The sequence below is a fragment of the Cornus florida genome, unplaced genomic scaffold (assembly GCF_030987335.1).
Source record: "Cornus florida cultivar Cherokee Brave unplaced genomic scaffold, ASM3098733v1 CherokeeBrave_3.0.0_Hap2_Chr05, whole genome shotgun sequence".
Lineage (NCBI taxonomy): Eukaryota > Viridiplantae > Streptophyta > Magnoliopsida > Cornales > Cornaceae > Cornus > Cornus florida.
Window position 1 is genome coordinate 26,310,300 of NW_026775575.1, and position 20,458 is coordinate 26,330,757.

At 36.3% G+C, this 20,458-nt stretch overlaps 1 pseudogene; it reads left to right on the forward strand.

Annotated features, from left to right (window-relative positions):
• The first annotated feature begins 17,153 nt into the window (after positions 1–17,153).
• On the forward strand, positions 17,154–17,252 carry LOC132310731 (small nucleolar RNA R71; annotated as a pseudogene).
• Positions 17,253–20,458: the final 3,206 nt, after the last annotated feature.

The window sequence follows — 20,458 nt, forward strand, 5'->3', positions numbered from 1 at the left end:
ACCCCAACTCTCGCAGATGCCTGGTTCCCGCAGTGCTTCTGGTAATGATCATTTTCAACATTGATGTCATCTGTATCAATAGGTTTCTCAGAGTTGACCTAGTTGGGGCATGTTATGAACTATTGCCTTATACCGTCTTGCTACCTTGCTGACGAGTAAGTGTGGGCGGGTTCTGGTCACTGTTCGTACTGCCTTGTCACTCTCTTCTTTCACTGTGTTTGACGCTTTGTTTTCTTAGGATTCTCTCGGTGGTTGACATTGAGTAAACGTGCCAGTTCTTATGAGGTGTTGTCTCAGTTCATGGTTTCGCGTTCTTCAGTTGATCTTTAGACTTCAAGATTTGTCCTTCAGAGCGTTGTGAGTTGTCTTTTGATTTGACCTTTTGTTCGGTCATTATTCTGTTCTCTCTGGTATGTTCCTAATTTCGGGGACGAAATTCCTTTAAGACGGGTAGGTTGTAACGACCGGTCATTTACATTCCTTTCCTTTTTCCTGAAATTTTACGAATGAATTTTTTTCGTTTAATTTTCTTTTCTGAGCTCTGTTTCGTGTCGCTTAGTGTCATCATGAGTGCTCAGAATTGGTTCCTGAGACTCTTTTCCGTGGATTGACAACTTCCTTTAACGATTGAGTCATTTTCACATTTTTCGTTTTTCGACACTATGCGCTATTCGTCCTTTTCCCTATTCTGTCATATCTCCGTTTGTCAGTTTTTGGCGCAACCTCACTTCTCACGCTTGGAGTTGGTTTTTGACTTCACGTGCCTTCATCTTGAGTGGTTTCCACGAAATACGTATCTTTACTTTTGCAAAAAAGTACTCTAGTTGCTCTCGGTATCGTCGAATTCGGAGCACTTTTATTTTGGTGGGCCTTTGGGATTTTCATCTCAAATTGAGGTAGGAGATGTTCAAGGTTGAAATTCTTGTTATATAGCATGCTTGTGATGCTTATACTACTTGTTTGCATGATTAATTATTAAATTTAGAGATTTTATTATTTATTTTTCCTGTACGGGATCTAATTTTCCGGTTGCTCATAACTTGGTTTAAACATGTAGCATGATTTTATATTTCCCCTTGATATGCTCATTGTCGTGTATTAAAATTGGAACATTTGAATAAGTATTAAAGATTTTATTTAATATTTATCTTAGGTGAAAGATTAATTCACATGGCCTTAACTAGCTTGAAATTAATATGTGTTAGCATATTATATTAGGCCTTAGCATGCTCTTAACATAATTGAATTTGAAAGTAATTGGAGGTGTTTTGAAAATTAGTAATTATTAATTAATTTGATTAATTAATTTGCCCCGAGTGCACTGTTCACTCCATTCGAATTCCGACTTGATATTCTTGATTTACATGCCATATAGTTTCACATATATTTGATTTAGAATATTCGGTGAGGTTTTGAATCCTTTCATTTAATTAATTTCCTTGTTTAAGATTTAATCCTCATGGTGATATACAACTTGGAATTGAATTATGGCATGTTAGAAAATTAAGCTTTGGTTTGGTTGTTCACATGTATTAAATTGGGATTAATTGCATGAGAATTGCAACCTTTATTTTATATTTAACTTTAGTGAAAGTTTAATTTACATAGGTGAAACTTGCATTAATTGAGCTTGAAATGTAATATTACATTAGTCCTTGGCAGGTTCTCTAAGATATGTTAAATTGAGAGCATTTGGTTAAGCTTGAAAAAGCTAGAGATTTTAATTAAAAGAATGAAAGAAAATCTATTTCCTGGTCCCATTAGCTTAATTAAGGTTTTAACTTGATATTTGTATTGTCCATGACTTGTTTACTAGTATATATTAATTTGGGACTATTAGAAGTTGTTTTAGAACATTGGGATTAAAATTAGCATGATTTAATTAAAGTTCTACTTTGTTGTTCTAACAACCTAATTGAGTTTTAGAATGAATATAGGTGATGACCTTGCCATGATCTTTAACATGTATTAAATTGAGGTTAATTGAAATTGAATTGGAAATGTAGAGAATTTAATTGTGTTTATCTATTTAAATTCTATCAATTTGCTCCATGATCTAGTTATGTTTTAGAAGTGGTTTCTATATTCAAATCATGGACTTAGACTTGTTGTATATTCATTTGGTTATGTTTTGAACATTGGATAACATAGTTGCTATGTTTGTATTCATGAGAATATGTTTTCCTTATTGAATATATTGTTGCCTTGTGTAATGATTTGCACACTTCGTATTTAACATCATTCATGCATAGCGTGTAACGAATCGCACGCTGAAGATTCGACATTCATCGTATCATATTTGTTGTGGACTTAGAGCATGGATTGTATAGGTTTCCAAATTTGGTTGTGCTTGGTAGATAGTTGATTATCTTGCATATTCCTGTTGATATATGCGTTGTTGCACAACTTGTTGATTTTGGAAACTTGGGGATGTCGTTGTTTTACTATAGGTAGGACGTGGTTCTTGTACGGGGGATAGTCCCTCTATATATAGTCTAGTGCGCACATAGGGAGGTTACCCATGGGCTAGTAACCCTAAAGTAACTATGTTGTCGGTCTGATCCGGCGTGACGTCCGAGTATCCACTTCGTTTGATTGCGCATTTCATTTTCAAGTTGATAACTAGATGATGTTGTAACTTCTTGTTTCTTATTTGTCATTCCATTTTAAGTTACAGGATGTTAACTTTGCGATATTGTTCTTTATGCGTTGTATTGGAAGTTCTAATGTTGGTTAAATTGCATCGATATTGAAAATCGTGTTTTGACGTTCTAATAAAGCTTAGGATTGATCCTATTGATTCTTTTATAACATAGACGTTAGGTGGCATGAACCACTACTGTTATTTTGTGCTTTAGATTCTAAGTTGATGGCTTTGAGAACTTAAACCTTGTTGTATTGTATAACATGCTCTTTTGTTATTGAATTGCATGGATAATGTGATTCTTGTTAACTGTATTCAAATATGCTTTTGTCATGTTTTATGGATTACTCTAGACCTAGTTCAATTGTATTGAAAATGCAGTTCATGTTAATTTATGCTCAAGCATTCTTCTTGTTGTGTTCTTTGGATTATCCCAACCATGATTCGTTTCATACACGTATGTATATCATGATTCTTGTTGCTTAGCCTCTAAGGTAGCTTAGGATGCTCCCCGAGTCTCACTTGGACATAGACGTTAGGTAGCATGAGCCCCTTTAACATGTTTGACCTTAAGGTGATAAATTTGTAAAATGCTAGGTCGATGCATGCTCATCTCCTACAAGTAGCTTTATGTTACTCACCCCTATGATACTGGGGCATATTTCAGGTACGAAGACTTGGTTCGTGAAGCCTAGCATTCCTTGGATGTCGTGTAGCTTTCAAGTTTCCATTTCATGCAAATGTTAGCATGAAATATCTTTTTGTAGACTTATATGTCAAAATATGTATATTTGATTCCATATATGTAATGTGTACTTAAGTACACTCCTATCAATGTAATTGATATGTATGAGACGAGGCCGGAGGCCAATGACATGTATATTGTGTTCTATGTACTTTTTAACTTCATGAAATATTTGCGAAAATCTTGAAAAATTGCAAGGCATTGCTTCACCGTGGTTGCATAAGGTGTGGGAATTCCATTTTCATTCTTTTATAGGGTCTTATTAATCTTGTATGAAGTGTGGCCAAGTGCCAAACGGTCATTTGATCCCGTTTTGTATTTTTGGATTCCGAGTTTTCATTCCAAGTTCCATTTTTGCCTTTTTGCCCGTTGGGGGGTCGGGTTTTGTATCGGTGGTATTTTTAAGTCATGGACAATTGTAGCACGTCCAAATAGGTAAGTTACGTTTGCGTGCATGGTCATTTCTGGGCAAAACCTTATCATTTGTGTTTTTAGCCTCTTGTGAATTCATTTCGCATTGTTTTTGCATATTCTGATCTAGGGGCATTATGGACCTTTCACGGTGGTTTTATTTTCTTCTTTTAACATGGTTGAATAGAAAACATGATTTTAGGGGGGGTTTCTTTTCCATGTTTTTTTAGAAAATGTCGTCTTGGCATCGGAAATCGCTTACGAAGTTCAGCTTTCAGTTTTCTATATAGCAGCTTTTTCGACCATCTAGACCAGATTTCTTGGGAGGGCATTTTGGACATTTTACATTGCGTTTTTTTTTAAGTCTCTAGCGGGCCACGTAGAAAACTCAATTTTTAGGGGGGTTTCTTCTTTGTGTTTTTGCAAAAAAATTCATCTAAGCCTCCAAATGCAGCCTCTGTTCGGAATTTTTCTGGAAAATAAGCCCACAGCAGCTTTATGGGCTGCTGCTGCCAGCCATGGTGCACCCAGCATGCGAGCGGCGTGCATGGGCGCGTGCATGGGAGCTGTCATGGCCCCCTCGTCGGGCTGCCACGACGTCAACTCTTCTTTTGGGCTTTTCTCCTTCGTCTGGATTCCGATTCAAGTGAATTTTTTTTTTAACTTGACTAATTTTCGCTGTCTTTCCAAGGGTGTGCTCGGTTGCACCTGGTTCTTCCTGGATAATTATCAGTTTACCCTTTTTACTTTAAGTGCGCGTTTTTCTTCGTCATTCTGTTTCTCCTTCGTCCGGACTCCGAATCATGCGATTCTTGAGTCCATCTTGATTAGTTTTTCATTGTCTTTCTAGCGGTGTGTTCGGTGGCACCCAAATCTACAGTTTTTAGAAATGATTATTTTGCCCCTGGGGGCTTATTTGTCATATTTTCGATCTTTTGCTTCCGCATCAGTTCTTGTTGAGTTCCACGACCTCATGGAAGGTCACTTTGATTTCTTAGAGTCTTGTTTTCTATTTTCGCTTCCGCATTCGGATCCGTTATCGGATCATCCTTACGGTTTATCACATGACACGCTGGCCTAAAAACCAGGGTCGTCACATTACTAGATATGTTGTTGTAACGACCCGGTTATTTGCCTTCATTTCCTTTTTCCTGAAATTTTACGAATGAATTTTTTTCGTTTAATTTTCTTTTCTAAGCTCTATTTCGTGTCGCTTAGTGTCATCTCGAGTGCTCGGAATTGGTTCCTGAGACTCATAAGAGAATTGACAACTTCCTTTGAGGACTGATTCATTTCTGCATTTTCATTTTTCGGACAATATGCTCCTTTCGTCCTTTTCCCTGTTCCGTCTTTTTCCTTATTCTGTCTTTTCCCCATTTGTCACATTGTTGGCACAACCTCACTTCTCATGCTCGGAGTTGGTTTTTGACTTCACGTGCCTTCATCTTTAGTGGTTTCCTCAAAATACGTATCTTTACTTTTGCAAGAAAGTACTCTAGTTGCTCCTGGTGTCCATAGGGGCATGGATGCAAAGTTCTTTGAAATTATTTTCTTCTCTTTGGGTGTTTTTCGTAAATATATTTTGAAGATATTTTATTTCAGGGGTTTTTAAAAAAATATTTTTGGAAAATATTTTCATTATGGGCCATAAGTGCAGTTTTCAGTTTTTGGAGGGGCCATTGTCCAATTACTGAAAGTTATTGCAAAATGTCTTGTTTTAAACCTGGATCCTCGTACAGGATTCATTTTCACATTTTGTTGAGTTGTGTACTCTTGTAATTTCCTCCTGGTCGATGTTTTCCAGTTTCAGGTTTTTAGGCCCTAGTTTGCACAAAACTTGTTTTGGGCATAAATTTCTACTCGGGACTCGGTTTTCAACGTCATTTCTTCCGTTGTTCATATTTTATCATTTTGAATCTTTTTCGTTCACAAAGTTATGCCATTTGAGCGCGTCTGCTCAAATTTTACTTTTTCAGACCCGGCGGGGCCCTTTCGGGGCACTTTTTGAGATTTCTATAAAAGGGGGGTGAGATATTTCATTTTTCATCTTCTCCCCTCTTCATGCACGACCTGGAGCTCCCATGGCAGCCCAAGGGGTGCTGCCATCTTCTCTCTCCTCTTTTGGTTTGGTTTTGAGGTCAAGTTAGGATTTTGATGGGGCTTTCATAGGGGTTATGTTCACGGCGTTGTCCCTGACAAAACCTAGTAGTTTCGTCGGATTCGGAGCCGTTCTATTTTGATGGCTTTTGAGATTTTCATCTCAAATTGAGGTAGGGGATGTTCTAGGTTTAAATTCTTATTATATAGCATGCTTTTGATGCTTATGCTACTTGTTTGCATGATTAAATATAAAATCTAGAGATTTTATTATTTATTTTTCTCGTACGGGATCTAATTTTCCCAGTTGCTCATGACTTGGTTTAAACATGTAGCATGATTTTATATTGCTCCTTGATATGCTCATTGCCGTGTATTAAAATTGGAACATTTGAATAAGTATAAAAGATTTTATTTAATATTTATCTTAGGTGAAAGATTAATTCACATGGCCTTAACTAGCTTAAAATCAATATGTGTTAGCACATTAAATTAGGCCTTAGCATGCTCTCCAACATAGTTGAATTTGAAAGTAATTGGAGGTATTTTGAAAATTAGTAATTATTAATTAATTTGTCCCGAGTGCACTATTCACTCTATTTGAATTCCGACTTGATATTCTTGATCTACATGCCATATAGCTTCGCATATATTTGATTTAGAATATTCAGTGAGGTTTTGAAACCTTTCATTTAATTAATTTCCTTGTTTAAGATTTAATCCTCATGGTGATATACAACTTGGAATTAAATTGTGGCATGCTAGAAAATTAAGTTTTCGTATGGTTGCTCACATATATTAAATTGGGATTAATTACATGAGAATTGCAACCTTTATTTTATATTTAACTTTAGTGAAAGTTTAATTTACATAGGTGTAACTTGCATGAAATAAGCTTGTAATGTGATATTACATTAGTCCTTGGCATGTTCTCTAAGATATGTTAAATTGAGAGCATTTACTTAAGTTTGAAAATCTAGAGATTTTAATTAAAAGAATTAATTAAAATCTATTTTGTGGTCCCATTAGCTTAATTAAGGTTTTAACTTGATGTTCATATTGGCCATGACTTGTTTACTAGTATATATTAATTTGGGACTATTTGAAGTTGTTATAGAACCTTGGGATTTAAATTAGTATGATTTAATTAAAGTTCTACTTTGTTGTTCTAACAACTTAATTGAGTTTTAGAATGGATATAGGTGATGACCTTACCATGTCCTTTAACATGTGTTAAATTGGGGGTAATTGGAATTGAATCGGAAACTATAGAATTTAATTGTGTTTACCTATTTAAATTTTATCAATTTGCTACATGTTCTAGTTGTGTTTTAGAAGTGGTTTCTATATTCAAATCATGGACTTACACTTGTCGTATATTCATTTGGTTATGTTTTGAACATTGGATAGTATAATTGCTATGTTGTATTCATGATAATATATTTTCCTTATTGAATATATTGTTACCTTGTGTAATAAGTTACGCACTTCGTGTTTAACATCTTTCATGCATTACATGTAACGAATCGTACACTGAAGATTCGACATTCATCATATCATATTAGTTGTGGATTTAGAGCATGTATTGTATAAGTTTCCAAATTTGGTTGTGCTTAGTAGAAAGTTGATTATCTTGCATATTCCTGTTGATATATGCGTTGTTGCACAACTTATTGATTTTGAAAACTTGGGGATGTCGTTGTTTGACTATGGCTTGGACGTGGTTCTAGTACGGGGGATAGCCCCTCTATATATAGTCTAGTGCTCACATAGAGAGGTTACTCATGGGCTAGTAACCCTAAAGTAACTATGTTGTCGGTCTAATCCGGCGTGATGTCCGAGTATCCACTTTATTTGATTTCGCATTTCATTTTCAATATGATAACTAGATGATGTTGTAACTTGTTGTTTTTTATTTTTCATTCCATTTTAAGTTATAGGATGTTAACTTTGCGAAATTGTGCTTTATGCGTTATATTGGAAGTTCCAATGTTGGTCAAATTGCATCGATATTAAAAATTGTGTTTTGACGTTCTAATAAAGCTTAGGATTAATCCTATTGATTCATTTATAACATAGACGTTAGGTGGCATGAACCACTATTATTATTTTGTGCTTTAGATTCGAAGTTGATGGCTTTGAGTACTTAAACCGTGTTGTATTGTATAACATGCTCTTTGTTGTTGAATTGCATGGACAATGTGATTCTTGTTAACTTGTATTCAAATATGCTTTTGTCATGTTGTATAGATTACTCTAGACCGAGTTCAATTGTATTGAAAATGCAATTCATGTTAATCTATGCTCAAGCATTCTTCTTGTCGTGTTCTTTGGATTATCCCAACCATGATTCGTTTCATACACGTATGTATATCATGATTCTTGTTGCCCAGACTCTAAGGTAGGTTAGGATGCTCTCCGAGTCTCACTTGGACATAGACGTTAGGTGGCATGAGCCCCTTAACATGCTTCACCTTAAGGTGATAAATTTGTAAAATGCTAGGTCGATGCATGCTCATCTCCTACGCGTAGCTTTATATTACTCACCCCTATGATACTGGGGCATATTTCAGGTACGAAGACTTGGTTCGTGACACCTAGCATTCCTTGGATGTCGTGTAGCTTTCAAGTTTCCATTTCATGCAAATGTTAGCATGAAATTTCATTTTGTAGACTTATATGTCAAAATATGTATATTTGATTCCATGTATGTAATGTGTACTTAAGTACACTCCTTTCAATGTATTTGATATGTATGAGATGAGGCCAGAGGCCAATGACATGTATATCGTATTCTAAGTACTTTTTAACTTCATGAAATATTATGAAAATCTTGAAAAATCGTAAGCCATTGCTTCACCATGGTTGCATCGGGTGTGGGAATTCCATTCTCATTCTTTCATAGGGTCTTATTAATCTTGTATGATGTGTGGCCAAGGGCCAAACGGTCATTTGACCCCATTTTGTATTTTTGGATTCCGAGTTTTCATTCTAAGTTCCATTTTTGCCTTTTTGCCCGTTGGGGTGGTCGGATTTTGTATCGGTGGTATTTTTAAGTCATGGACCATTGTAGCACGTCCAAATAGGTGAGTTACGTTTGCGTGCATGGTTGTTTCTGGGCAAAACCTTATCGTTTGTGTTTTGAGCCTCTTGTGAATTCATTTCGCACTTTTTTTGCAAATTCTGATCTAGGGGTATTATAGACTTTTCATGGTGGTTTTATTTTCTTTTTTTAACATGGTTTAATAAAAAACATGATTTTAGGGGGGGTTTCTTTTCCGTGTTTTTCCAGAAAATGTCGTCTTGATATCGGAAATCACTTACGAAGTTCAGCTCTCAGTTTTTCAACATAGCAGCTTTTTGGACCTCCATGACCAGATTTCATGGAGAGGCATTTCGGGCATTCTACATTGAGTTTTTATTTTTTATTTTCCGTTAGTCACGTAGAAAACTCAATTTTGATGGGGGTTTCGTCTTTGTGTTTTTGCAAAAAAATTCATCTAGGCCTCCAAATTCAGCCTCTGTTCTGGACTTTTTTGAAAAATAACCCCACAGCAGCTTTATGGGCTGCTGCTGCCAGCCATGGTGCACCCAGCGCGCGCGCGGCGTGCATGGGCTCGCGCATGGGGCAGTCATGGCCCCTGTCGGGACTCCGATTCAAGTGAATTTTTTTTTGAAATTGACTAATTTTTCGCTGCCTTTCCAACGGTGTGCTCAGTTGCATCCAGTTCTTCCTGGATAATTACCAGTTTACCCTTTTTACTTTAAGTACTCGTTTTTCTTCGTCATACCATTTCTCCTTCGTCTGGACTCCGAATCATGAGATTCTTGAGTCCATCTTGATTAGTTTTTTGTTGTCCTTCCAGCAGTGTGCTCGGTGGCACCCGAATCTACAGTTTTCAAAAATGACTATTTTGCCCCTGGGGGCTTATTTGTCATATTTTTTATCTTTTGCTTCCGTATCAGTTCTTGTTGAGTTCCACGACCTCATGGAAGGTCACTTTGACTTCTTAGAGTCTTGTTTTCTGTTTTCGCTTCCGCATTCGGATCCGTTATCGGATCATCCTTACGGTTCATCACAGGACACGTTGGCCTAAAAACCAGGGTTGTCACCGGTGGTATCAGAGCATCCGGGTTCGTATACCTTGGACGATGGGTTTTAGGTGCATATCATGCTAATGATGTTTTACTTTGATTTGTCATTTGTATTTTGATAACATGTCTTGTATGGTAACATGTTCACATGTTCAGGTGTTTTAAGACATATATTGTTGGTTGAGCATGTTTTTGTGTATATATGTTTCCTAATAACATGTTCTGTGTCACTATCATGTTCTGGTGTGATAACATGTCTGCGTGCTTCTTGATAACATTTTTGATTTGATAACATGCCTATTTGCTTATGTGGCAACTTGTTTACTACTTGTGTGAGTAGATAGTTATGCTATGTTGCATGCTACTTATTTACTTTATGTCAGGTTTTTGCATTGTCTCTTAGGATCTGTTGTATCCCTTGGATGCGTTCTTGTTTCACGAGTTTCTTCCTTGGATAGGAGAAATTCATTCTGTGAGGACCCATGTAGGGAACCTTCTTGTCTGTTCTGTTGGTTGATACGAGTGAGGCTCATGTGAGTGTAGACGACTGCGATTCATTTCCTTTTCCTTGTCTGGTGGAGTGAGACGTAGGCCAGGGAGGCACCGTTTCATTTTCTTTTTCATCGTGGCTTTCAGATCTAAGGCCTTAAGCGTAATGGTGCTAGTGTCATTATTGTCAGAGTTTTGGGATTAGCTACCCCAACTCTCGCAGATGCCTGGTTTCCGTAATGCCTTTGGTAATGACCATTTTCGACATTGATGTCATTTGTATCGAAAAGTTCCCTTCTGGAGCATGTTATGAACTAGTGCCTTATACTGTCATGCTACCTTACTGATGAGGTGTTGTCTCAGTTCACGGTTTCGCGTTCCTTCAGTTGATCTTTAGACTTCAGGATATGTCCTTCAGTGCATTGTGAGCCGTCCTTTGATTTGACCTTTTGTTCGGTTATTATTCGGTTCTTTCTGGTATGTTCCTAATTTCGGGGACGAAATTCCTTTAAGGAGGGTAGGTTGTAACGACCCGGTCATTTGCCTTCCTTTCATTTTTCCTAAAATTTTACGAATGAATTTTTTTCGTTTAATTTTCTTTTCAGAGCTATGTTTCATGTCGCTTAGTGTCATCTGGAGTGCTCAGAATTGGTTCCTGAGACTCTTTTCCGTGGATTGACAACTTCTTTTGAGGACCGAGTCATTTCTGCATTTTCACTTTTCGGACACTATGCGCCTTTCGTCCTTTTCCCTGTTTCATCTTTTTCCTTATTTTGTATTTTCCCCATTTGCCACATTGTTGGCATAACCTCACTTCTCATGATCGGAGTTAGTTTTTGACTTCATGTGCCTTCATCTTGAGTGGTTTCCTCGAAATACGTATCTTTACTTTTGCAATAAAGTACTCTAGTTGCTCCTGGTGTCCATAGGGGCATGGATGCAAAGTTCTTTTAAAATTATTTTCTTTTCTTGGGGTATTTTCATAAATATCTTTTGAAGATATTTTATTTTAGGGGTTTTAAAAAAAATATTTTTGGAAGATATATTCATTCTGGGCCATAAGTGTAGTTTTCACTTTTTGGAGGGGCCGTTGCGCAATTAATGAAAGTTATTGCAAAATGTCTTGTTTTAAGCCTGGATCCTCATACAGGATTCATTTTCACATTTCGTCGAGTTGTGTACTCTTGGAATTTCCTCCTGGTCGATGTTTTCAAGTTTCAGGGTTTTTGGCCCCAATTTGCACCAAACTTGTTTTGGGCATAACTTTCTACTCGAGACTCGATTTTTGACGCTGTTTCTTCTATTGTTCAAATTTTATCATTTTGAATCTTTTTTGTTCACAAAGTTTTGCCATTTGAGTGCGTCTGCTCAAAGTTTACTTTTTCAGACCCGGCGAGGCCCGTTCGGGCACTTTTTGAGATTTCTATAAAAGGGGAGTGAGATATTTCATTTTTCATCTTCTCCCCTCTTCATGCACGACCTGGAGCTCCCATGGCAGCCCAAGGGGTGCTGCCATCTTCTCTCTCCTCTTTTGGTTTACTTTTCCTTGATGGAAAGTCTTTGACCTTAACGTTTGTTGTTCCCCTCGCCGTGCTCTACCTTTCACCCTTATTAGAATTCAATTTTGACCATTTCTTGAGTTTGGTTTTGAGGTCAAGTTAAGATTTTGATGGGGCTTTCATGGGGGTTATGTTTACGGCGTTGTCCCCGACAAAACCCAGTAGTTTCGTCGGATTCGGAGCCGTTCCATTTTGATGGCTTTTGAGATTTTCATCTCAAATTGGGGTAGGGGATGTTCTAGGTTTAAATTCTCGTTATATAGCATGCTTGTGATGTTTATACTACTTGTTTGCATGATTAAATATAAAATCTAGAGATTTTATTATTTATTTTTCTTGTACGGGATCTAATTTTCCCGGTTGCTCATGACTTGGTTTAAACATGTAGCATGATTTTATATTGCCCCTTGATATGCTCATTGTCGTATATTAAAATTAGAACATTTGAATAAGTATTAAAGATTTTATTTAATATTTATCTTAGGTGAAAGATTAATTCACATGGCCTTAACTAGCTTAAAATCAATATGTGTTAGCATATTAAATTAGGCCTTAGCATGCTCTCCAACATAGTTGAATTTGAAAGTAATTGGAGGTGTTTTGAAAATTAGTAATTATTAATTAATTTGTCCCGAGTGCACTATTCACTCTATTTGAATTCCGACTTGATATTCTTGATCTACATGCCATATAGCTTCACATATATTTGATTTAGAATATTCGGTGAGGTTTTGAAACCTTTCATTTAATTAATTTCCTTGTTTAAGATTTAATTCTCATGGTGATATACAACTTGGAATTAAATTGTAGCACGCTAGAAAATTAAGTTTTGGTGTGGTTGTTCACATATATTAAATTGGGACTAATTACATGAGAATTGAAACCTTTATTTTATATTTAACTTTAATGAAAGTTTAATTTACATAGGTGTAACTTGCATGAAATAAGCTTGTAATGTGATATTACATTAGTCCTTGGCATGTTCTCTAAGATATGTTAAATTGAGAGCATTTAGTTAAGTTTGAAAATCTAGAGATTTTAATTAAAATCTATTTTGTGGTCCCATTAGCTTAATTAAGGTTTTAACTTGATGTTTGTATTGACCATGACTTGTTTACTAGTATATATTAATTTGGGACTATTTGAAGTTGTTTTAGAACCTTGGGATTTAAATTAGCATGATTGAATTAAAGTTTTACTTTGTTGTTCTAACAACTTAATTGAGTTTTAGAATGGATATAGGTGATGACCTTGCCATATCCTTTAACATGTGTTAAATTGAGGGTAATTGGAATTGAATCGGAATCTATAGAATTTAATTGTGTTTATCTATTTAAATTCTATCAATTTGCTCCTTGATCTAGTTGTGTTTTAGAAATGGTTTCTATAGTCAAATCATGGACTTAGACTTGTTGTATATTCATTTGGTTATGTTTTGAACATTGGATAACATAGTTGCTATGTTTGTATTCATGAGAATATGTTTTCCTTATTGAATATATTGTTGCCTTGTGTAATAATTTGCGCACTTCGTGTTTAACATCTTTCATGCGTAACGTGTAACGAATCGCACACTAAATATTCGACCTTTATCATATCATATTAGTTGTGGATTTAGAGCATGTATTGTATAGGTTTCCAAATTTGGTTGTGCTTAGTAGATAGTTAATTATCTTGCATATTGCTGTTGATATATGCGTTGTTGCACAACTTGTTGATTTTGGAAACTTGGGGATGTCGTTGTTTGACTATGGCTAGGACGTGGTTCTAGTACGGGGGATAGTCCCTCTATATATAGTCTAGCGCGCATATAGGGAGGTTACCCATTGGCTAGTAACCCTAAAGTAACTATGTTATCGGTCTGGTCCGGCGTGACGTTCGAGTATCCACTTTGTTTGATTTGGCATTTCATTTTCAAGTTGATAATTCGATGATGTTGTAATTTGTTGTTTTTTATTTGCCGTTCCATTTTAAGTTACAAGATGTTAACTTTGCGAAATTGTGCTTTATGCATTGTATTCGAAGTTCCAATTATGGTTAAATTGCATCGATATTGAAAATCATGTTTTGACGTTTTAATAAAGCTTAGGATTGATCCTATTGATTCATTTATAACATAGATGTTAGGTGGCGTGAACCACTACTGTTATTTTGTGCTTTAGATTCTAAGTTGATGGCTTTGAGAACTTAAACCTTGTTGCATTGTATAACATGCTCTTTTGTTGTTGAATTGCATGGATAATGTGATTCTTGTTAACTTGTATTCAAATATGCTTTTGTCATGTTGTATGGATTACTTTAAACCTAGTTCAATTGTATTGAAAATGCAATTTATGTTAATCTATGCTCAAGCACTCTTCTTGTCATGTTCTTTGGATTATCCCAAGATTGATCCAATAATGAAGTTGGATCGATCGAAGAACTTTAGATCGATCTAGGAATGTTTTCGATCAATTTGACAGAGAGCTGAAATATGCAGGTTGATGCAGGCTCAAAATTTTTTTAAGTGTTAAAACTGCAGATCGATCGAACTTGATGTTTGGATCGATTGAAGGTCTTCTGATCGATCTAACTAAGAATTGAGATCTGAAGATTTTCTTGGATCGATGAGACAGAAAGTGATTTGGATGTAGGTTTGTTGCGGGAATGAAGTTCGATAGATCGAACTCTCATTTGAGATCGATCGAACTTATGCAAAATGCTCAATTTTCAACAAAAAAATCATGCAATCCTAATCACAGTTCATATCAATGCATATGAACCAAAAACAAGTATCTAGACTTCGCAAGAAATGAAATTTAAGATAGAAATGAGGGAGGAATAGGGTTTTGACACCCTACGAAATGTCGTTGCTAGTCTTTAATGTCTCTAACAAGACATTGGGCTCTTTTAGCCCAGATCAAAGATCTTGTAATGCATCCCCTCCTCATTGGGGTGATAGATGCTTTGAACTCCACCCAACAAATGGTTATTTGAAGAACTTGTTAGATTAAGCTCAAAAGAAACTTTTGTTCCCTTATCAATGCAAGAACAATCTTTGGGCTTCCATGCCCTTCCCAAGCAAGAATTTGAAACAACACCTTGAGAATGCAAGGTTGAAAATGATCCTTTTGAAGTTTTGGTTTTACATAAAAGCTCATTTCCTTGACATTGAAGATCATGATATTTGTCTATAACATTAACCTCTCCTTCATATTTGTCAAATGAATTGGGTGTGGAAATGAAGATATTCAACTTCACCTTAATGTGGCCAAATGAGATCTTCATTATCCCCGTCCTACAATTGATGTTGGCATTAGCAGTTGCCAAGAAAGGACGGCCAAGGATAATGGGAATCTGGCTCTTAGGATTGGGGACCGGTTCCATGTCAATGACAACTAAATCAACGGGGAAGAAGAATTTGTCAATCTAAATCAATACATCCCCAATTATACCTCTTGGCTTCTAAATGGATCGGTTGGTAAGTTGTAAAACTACCGACGTCGGTTTCAATTCACCTAGCCCAATTTGACATAAATCGAGTATGGAAGAAGGTTAACACTTGCTCCTAGTCAAGAAACGCCCGATTAATGATATGATCACCAATAATGCATAAAGGAGTAGGTGAACCGGGGTCCTTAAACTTTGGCAAAGTGTTATGTTGCAAAATTGAGCTTACTTGCTCGGTCAAAACCACTTTTCTTGGTGCTTGGCTCTTGTTCTTCCTCTTTTGGGTGCACAAGTCTTTCAAGAATTTGGCATAAGTCGGAATTTACTTGATTGCATCCAGAAGTGGAAGATTGATTTTTACTTGCCTAAACATTTCTATGATTTCATTGGTTTTTTCCTTTTGCTAGTCTTTTGAAATGAATCCTTTTAAGGCATCCGGAAATGGAACTTTTAGTTCAAACACTTTTTTAGAATTTTTCTTTGAAGTCCCTTCAACATAAAAATTTTTCAAATCATTTTGTTTCAAATCATTTTTCAACAAAACCTTTTCAAATTCATTTTTTTGCAAATCTTTCTTCAAATCATTTTCAAAATCATTCTTCAAATCACATTTTGAAGTTTTCTCATTCACAAGATCATGTATATGCAATGAAGGAGGAATGGGATGTGAAACGGGACGGGTGACAACGTGAGGTTGCACCGGTTCACTCTCTTCATTGGACATTTCAACTTGATTGTCCACAATCCTACCACTCCACATGGTAGTCACCGCATTAACATGTTTAATGGTGTGGCCTTCCGATGAGGAATGGGTTTCCATAACACATTGTTGCTTAGGTGGGGCATTAATAGGCATCTTTCCCTTCTCTCTTGCATTATGAGTGCTTGTTATTTGCCCTACTTGGATTTCTAGCTTCGCAATAGATTGAGAGTGAGAATGAAGCAATTGTGTGTTAGCCTCTAAAGTGCCCAAAGCATTCAAAACTTTTTTCTTTAAAGGCGGGACTTGTAGCATTTCCTTGGGAATAAGATTGGTTGGGAAAATGAGAATTAGCAAATTAATTCCCTTGTGATTGATAAGGTCTATAACCTTGGGATCCTTGGCTTTGAAGTGGAGGTGGAATGTACTTCCCTTGAAAACCGCCTTGGGAAGGGTTTGAGCCCTCTCCTTGGTTTTTCCAAGAGAAATTCGGATGATTTCTCTAACTTGGATTATAGTGAGGACCATAAGGATTGTTCCCTTGGTTCACAAAAGCTGTATTGACTTGTTCATTAGGTTCATTTTGCACTTGTCCGTGAAGACAATGGGAAGTAAAATGAAGAACACTAAAACAAGTCATACATGTTTCATTTGATGCACGATGAGAATGGTTAGGGAAAGAAGATACTTGGTTCGCCGAGTTTTAGTTAACCAAGAATTGATCAAACCTTTGAGATAAGGACTTCATTTCGACGACTATTTCATTTGAGTGGTTGACTTGATGTAAGCCAACACTCTTCCTACCTTGTGAATTTTTACAATTCTTGGATGATAATGTTCTATGCAAAGAATTTTTACTTATAAAGACGCCACACGTCATCCTTATGCCTATCAATGTATGAGCCACCCATGGAAGCATCAACCATGCCTCTGCAATTGTCCGATAAGCTCTCAAAGAAATATTGAACTAATTGCCTTTTGGGCATGTCATGATGTGGACACTTCCTAAGCAATTCATTAAAGAGTTCCCATGCCTCATGAAACATTTCTCCATCCCCATGTGAAAATTCTCAAATTGAAGTTCTCATGGCAATGGTCTTAGAAACTAGATAGTACTTCTTCAAGAACTCTTGTTGCATTTCTACCTAAGAAGTGATTGAAAAAGGCCTAAGATTGTTAAACCAATACTTTGCCTTGTCTTTTAAGGTGAATGGAAAGAGTTTGAGTCTTAAAACCTCTTCTGGCATGTCCGTATATTTTACGGTGGAACATACTTCAAGAAACTCATCCAAATTCTTGTAAGGTTCTTCACTTGGAAGTCTATGATAGTTAGGAAGCATTTGAATGTTTGTGGCTTAATTTCATAGTGATGTGCTCTGAATGGTGGCAATTGAATGCATGTGGGTGCATTATATTCATTAGGCACATAGTGATCTCTTAAAGCAAGTGGAGGATTAGTAATTTGAGGTACAACATGGGCACCTTGATTTTGATTTCCTTGAATGATGGGAGGTTGCGGAGCATACATTAGCTTTGGCATTCCAAATGGAACTTGGCCTTATTGTTGTTGTGGTTGGTGAGTGAATGGCCTAGGCATTCCTAATGGTGCTTAAATGTTCTCATGATGCACATTTGGATGAAGGATACCTTGTTCGTCTATGTGACCAAGGTCCTCTACATTCTCTTCATTATGGCCTTCCATTGATTTAATGGATCGGGTATAACTAGTACTTCCTCTTCCCCTAGGATTTCTAACTATGGATTCAAGATGTAAATCAAAAGGGACAAGAGTTGGTCTTAGTGATGTACGACCATGCATGCACAATGTGAAAACACATAAACACAATGAATGAACAAACACTTCAACTTCACAACAATTTCAATGAAACTTCCTCCACAAACACATAACCCATACTCCTATGTTTTAACAACAATGATGCAAAGAACAATTAAAAATGCGTCCACGTGGGTTCATGATTTATCTAAGAAATTAAAAACAAGCCTCCACGCGGGCCAACGATTTAACTAAGGGATTGAGTAAGAAAAAGCTCACAAAGGTCCTATAGCACTTCAACTCCAAATTTAAAGCTTAGCTTAGCAATTTTTTTAAAAAAAATTTAGCATTTTTCCTTCCTTACTTAGCTCATTTGCTTAAATGCTCCTTTGCTTGCCTCCTAGCTCAATGCTCCTTATCAAAGATGAACAAATACAATAAGTAACAAAAAGAAAAATAAAAATAAAGTAAAGACACGATCAAAAGAGTACTAATTCCTAATGAATTCCACAAATACGACATTGCCTAATCCCCAGCAACGGCGCCAAAAACTATGGTGTGTCATCCTACCATAAGCTTAAGAGCGTGCATTAAGGCCAGGGCCAAGTTTTACATTTATAGAAGCCACTACTACAGTCACTAAAAATATAGTTAAGGTGAGTAGGGATCGTCCCAAGGGATTGGAGTCGTACTTGGTTATGGAATCACTATTAGGGTTAGTAGGTCGAGTGATCCAATAAATGGTTGATTGGTTGATTAAACTAGAGATCAAATTAAACTAAGTAATTGAATGGAATAAGGAGTAACTAAGAGGGAGAGAAAGTTCTTGGGGTTTAGAGGTTACCACCAAGTAATGCTTTTCCACACCCTTAACTAGTGACTAATGAGGGTAATGTGTGTTGCGATATTGATGTGTGTGTGTGTTTGGTTGATTCAATTAGCAAGGGTGACCAATTAAGCATACATTGTCTAATCAACATGTGAAAAGCACAATATATTTAGCAATTAAGTATATATTATCTAAATAGCATGTGAAAAGCACAGTATATCTAGCAAGTCATTAATCCTTTCATTAAGCTCACAAGCCAAATACACCACAAGGTTAGAGACATATGCTACTGGCATTCAAAAGTATGGATCATAAAACAACAAGCATAGATTTTCTTCCCATCTAACCACTATGCTACCACTACATTACAATTAAGCTAATGACATGAAATTTAACTATCCATCAAGAAATGAGCATGAACCATCTAGGAAATTACAAGAGCATTCCTTTAAGCATTATGTCTCGACAATCACTAGATCTATAGCATTAATACACATAGATATGCATCAATAACACAAGAGATAGAGACAAACACATGAACATCTATTCTTCCATACATAGACATATGGATAGAATGAAATAATCAATTGGAAGCATTAAACCGCATAAATCATTAAATAAACAAGAACTATATATATAAAAGTGCCAAAACATGTATTGCAACACTAATCCCTCAATAATACACAAAATCAAGATGTAGAAAGCATGCTTGAGGCTAATTCTAGCCCCAAGAGGATGTCTAGCCACTCATGGTAGTGCTTCTCCAACCCTCAAGGGCTAACTCCATGGTAGAGATTTGCTCCTTGGTCGATGAAGAGTCTCTAATGGTGTCTCTTGCCTCCTCCTCCTCTAAGCTTGCTCTCCAAGAGATGATATGATATGGTATGAGGTCTTCTCATGTAAAAAACAATCCTTATCCTTATATAGGTAGGTCAAATGACACCCAAATGAGCTGGGGTCGTGCACACAATATTCCCCAATGATTGGATAAAGGACAACTTTAAATGAGCTGGAAATTTTAACTTTTTCGCACTGGAGGAAGTTCGATTGATCGAACCTTGGACTTGGATCGATCGAACATGGCTGAGATCCATCGAACTTAGGCTGGATCGATCTTCATTGGTGGCGCTTTTTGGATAAGACAAATCTGAGATATTTTGAAGATATTTTTGGGAAAAGGACAAAAGTGGTTAGTAAGGTGGTACAACTAGATATGATCAGTCATTTCGATAAGGACAAATCAGTTCGATCGATCGAAGAATGATGTTGGATCGATTAAACTTTTGGGATCTCTAAAAATATCATCATGGCTCTAATATATCTTGATCTGAGATCAATAAAAGATGTTAATTTCCACCTTTTTCTTCCTTTTGCTTCTACTTGGCTCCTTTCTTTGATTTATCCCAGAATTACTTTATTTCTACTCTTATTTGGCTGAGTTAGCTTATTTTTGGGATAAGTGCCTAAAAATAGAAATAATACGAAATCAATTTAAAAAGGTAAAGTAAGATAGATAAAGGTACTAGAATGCTTAAGTTTAAAGGGTTTAAATACGCATTTTTCAGCACTAATCACATGGTGTGTCGTCCTACCATAAGCTTAAGAGTGTGCATTAAGGCTAGGGCCAAGTTTTACATTTATAGAAGCCACTACTACCTTCAATAAAAATATAGTTAGGGTCAGTAA